The 4,396-nt window shown below is 47.3% G+C and overlaps 1 pseudogene; it reads right to left on the reverse strand.

Moving 5' to 3' along the window:
* Nucleotides 1–987: 987 nt before the first annotated feature.
* On the reverse strand, nt 988–1,595 carry LOC114503740 (annotated as a pseudogene).
* Between the last annotated feature and the right edge of the window lie 2,801 nt (nt 1,596–4,396).

A 4,396-nucleotide genomic window follows, 5' to 3' on the forward strand; every position in this document is an offset into this window, starting at 1 on the left:
TCAAGGTTCATACATGTTGGAGCCTGTGTCACTGCCTCACTCCTTTTCATGGCTGAATAATATTCCATTGTGTGGCTGGGCCATTTTTTTACTCATTCGTCAGTTGATGGACATTTGGGTTGTTTCCACCTTCTGGCTACTGTCACTAGTGCTGCTGTGCACATGGGTGTGTAAGGATCTGTGAGCTACAGCTTTTAATTCTTTTATTATTCAGAGTGGCAAAAAAGTAGGTTTACAGTTGTGAGTACCAAAAACAGAGTTTATTCTTGTACTTACTTATTAATTATTATATTATTTTTCCATATGAACAACCGTAAATCTACTTTTGCCCCACCCTGTATCTTTCTTACACACATTTTTCATATAATACTAACCATCATGGACATTACTTTTTAAAAGTGTAATTGAGTTATGATTGACATACCAAAAACTGCACATAGACTGCAGTTTAATATGTACAATTCAATGGGTTTGACACACATTCACACCTGTGGAACCATCACCTTTATCAAGATGGTGAACACAGCTATCACCCCAAATGGGTTCCCTCCTGCCTTTGTCATCCCTCCTTTCTGCCCCTCCCCAAACAACCTCTGACCTGTTTTCTGTCTGTTTACACTTACTAGTTTTCACTTTTAAAACAACTTATAGTGTATGTGCTGTTGAAGCGAGCAATAGAATAGCTTATAAATGGAATTTTATCGTATGTAGCTTTTTGGGTCCGGCTTCTTTCACTCATCATGATGCCTTGGAGATACATCTGTGTTGTTTCAAGTGTCAGTAGTTCACCCCTTTTTATCAATGAGAAATATGTTGTTGTGTGTTCATCCGTTCTCCTGATGATGGACATTCTGTTTTTTTCTAGTTTGGGACAATTGCAAATACAGCTGCTGTGAGCATTTGTACACACGGTCTGCTTTCTCTCTGATAAATAACAAAAAGGGAAAAGGCTGGCTTCTACGGTGGGTCCATATTTAACTTTTTTTTAGACATATGAAAATTTATTACTGTTGTGTTTTTACCATCAGGACTTATGATCTTGGTTTTCCCTTCTTGCCTTTCCAAAAGGCCAAAAGAGAGACATTGCTACTTTGACAACCTTAAAGGGAACTCCAGGAATGTCACCAACAGCATGACCTTTGCGACCAAATCCAGCAACCAGAACTTCATCATTTTCCTCAATAAAATTCAAGCAACCATCACTGGGTACAAAGATTGGGATTTTTTTTGCCATTGTTGACTAGCTGGTCACTGACACACTTCCTCACGGCAGAATTCGGCTGCTTGGCTTCAACGCCTACTTTTTCCAGCACTATTCCCGTTGCATGGGAAGCGCCTCCAAAAGGGTTGGCCTTCGGGGCTTTCCTGTACTGCTTATCATGCCACTTGTGATCTCGTTGGTGGCTTCAGAGCTTCCTGGCAGTATAAGACCGTGACACTTGCCAATCCTGCCAGACCACGGGCCTCAGCAAAAGTGAGAAGCAGCCCAGGCCATGTTTAACTTTTGAAGAAACTGCTAAACTGCCTCTCCAAGTGGCTGCACCGGTTTGCATATCCAGCAGCCTGGATAAGACTTCTGTTTACCTCCCATCCATCGCATAACAGTGTCAGTCTTGGTCATGATAACCATTTCTGGGAGGAGTCATGGGAGAAACAGAAGATTTTGACAACATGTGATGATCCTTTTAGTCATCCCTTCAACCTATAAACATGGGTAGTAGGACTGTTTCTTGTTCTCTCCAAGCAGTGACAAAGGCTCCTGAGTTGTCCTGTAAAATATCTGTTGAGCACTGTGTGCTCCCTGTTGTGCCAGGCCTTGGGCACACAACAGCAAACAAGACCGACACAGTTCCTGCCCTCAGAGAGCTGGCTTTACCTTGGCTTGAATTGGTTCTCTAGAAGCAAAGCCTGAGATGAGATTCAGGGTCATATGAGTTTGGGAGAAATGTATGAGGGAGCAAGGGAGCAAGGCAAGTTAGGGAAAGATCAGGCAAGGAAGTGGGCTCAGTTGGAGTCAAGCCTCAGTCTGGCCTGGGTGAAGGGTAGCTCTAGAGCTTGAAACCACCAGAGTGATCCCATTTTGATGCAAGGGGTCCAGCCTTGTGGGCCCCATATCATTCAGTGTAGGCTTCCCTAGGGTATGTGTATATGTGTGTTTTCGAGGGGTGCGGGCAGACCCTCCCTGATGAGGCAGTTTGATCAAGGGCAATTCACAAGGGGTGGCTATGAGCTGTTAGCAGCCAATACTTGGAGCAGCTGGTGTAGGAGTACACCAGCCAGTAAAAATGTTCTGGGTGGGGCACCCACAGCACCCTCTACAAAAAATGGTGCCTGTTAGACAAATTATCACACTGACAATAATTTAATCACAGTTATGATGAATGCAGCCTATGAAGAGGGCTCCATCAGAGGAAAGTTTTGGGGTGACAGGGAAAGGAGGGCTAAGTAATAGGTCTGGAATCCTGGCTATCGTGTCATTGGAACCTGGGGGCTTCTCCCAGACACTCTACTAAAAAGGAAGCTGAGCCTCAGAATTTAAGGAGATTAAGGCTCCTAAACCAGCAGTTGAACTTGGACAACCTTTTACTGAGCACCTACTGTGTGTGGTTATTATTCTCTACACAGGGAAGACCCTGTGATTAACATAGCCAACCCCTGTTCACATGGAGCTTTATAAATACCAAGGGAGTGACTAGTAGCTCATTTATTCTTTATCCCATCTTGCTGATGATTATTTCCCTCTTCCAGGAAACTTGAGGCTCAGACAGGTGAAGTCACTTGTACAGAGTCACACAGCTGATAGGCGACCAGGTGTGGATTTCACCCCAGAGCAAGTGGTCCCAATTGCTTTGCTATACATGAATATTATTGTCTGAAGCAGCAGACACAATTTCCATGCACCAGAATCTGTACTAAGTTATGTCCCCATTTGTTTATTCAACAAAGGCACACTGAACACTTATTATGTGCAGGCACCCTTAGTTTACAGATGCAGAAACTGAGGCCCAAGGGGCATTTCCAGGAGATGGGGGTGCACTGTCCCTGCCACGCCTCCTCAGCTGGGTGTTTGTGGAAAGCAGAACCAATAAAATAGCATTAATCTGATCAAGAGAGCATAAAGTATATAAAACAAAGTAGAGTCACTTATGTCAACCAAAATGACTGTTAGTCAGCCATATCATTTTGGTTCAAGAGGGAAACTACCTAAGTCAGAGCAGATATGTCTGGCAAGGAGACACACCTAAGATATTTGCAGAATACCCATGTCTGCAGAGTGGGACCATCCATAGATAGGCTTCTGGGGAAATTACACACTTACCTGCAGAAGTGTCAAGCAGAATAGCCATGTACCACCCATAGGCTCCTGGGCAAATTCCACACTTGGCAGCAGGGGTGCCAAGACACTTATCGAAAAGACCCAGAAGGGCAGAGTACACAATTTTCAAGGTATAACTGAGGCAGGTTCCAGACCACTGCTGAGGCAGCCGAGCTCCACACACCAAAGTGCTGCTCCAGGCCACACTGATCTCCCTTGGCATCCGTGCCAGAGGCTCTGCCCTGTTGGACTGGGGACTTTGTCTGCCCTGCTGCCCACTTGGCTCCGGAGATGCTTCCTTACAAGACGCAGACAACTCTCTCGCCCATGGTGCTGTCTCCTGGACCTGCAGCTGAGACTCTGGGACTTGGGTTCGTTATTCTCCATTGATTGCTGTGTGTGTGTTATATTTCTGTTAGATTGCTAGAGGATGATTAGGATATTAATGTACATTGATGTTCTACTTTGAGTGAACCTGCATTCAATAAAAGCTCAGTGAATAGCATAGTTTCTGTGTGTGACTCTTCCCTATTCCTTGGAGCCAGACTGCTCAGCAGGCAGCTAGCTGAGCAGTTGCCTGGCTGACTTAAGAGCAAAGACTATATCACGAACATATGCTTGTCACGGTGTTCCACCTATGTAGAGCATTCAGTTTGTGCTCAATTAATCCAAGGGACAACATCTACCACCACGTTCGTATCGCCTGCCGCCCAGGCGCCACGAAGCAGAAGCCGGGACGGGGCCACGTGTTGGTGGAGCTGTTGCCAAGGCAGTTAGAAGCCCCGCCTCCGCCACCTCCCTTGGCCCAGGTCGGCCCCGCCAGTCTGGACGCCGCCTCGGTGAGGAGCGCGCGCGCCTGCGCTGGCGTCAGACTCGCGCGCGCGCGCGCGCTGGCGTCAGACTCGCGCACGCGCACGTTGGCGGCAGCGGCGGCGGTTCCTGCTGGGGGTTGCTAGCGGCTGGCGGCTCCGAGGGGAGCGACGACGCTGAGGGTCTCACAGGTGGCGGCTGCGGCGGCTTAGCACGAGGCTCGCGGCACGGCTCGCGCCTCTGTGGGCGTTTCAGTCCAGTCCAGGGGCG

The sequence above is a fragment of the Phyllostomus discolor genome, chromosome 8, assembly GCF_004126475.2.
Source record: "Phyllostomus discolor isolate MPI-MPIP mPhyDis1 chromosome 8, mPhyDis1.pri.v3, whole genome shotgun sequence".
Taxonomy (NCBI): Eukaryota; Metazoa; Chordata; class Mammalia; order Chiroptera; family Phyllostomidae; genus Phyllostomus; species Phyllostomus discolor.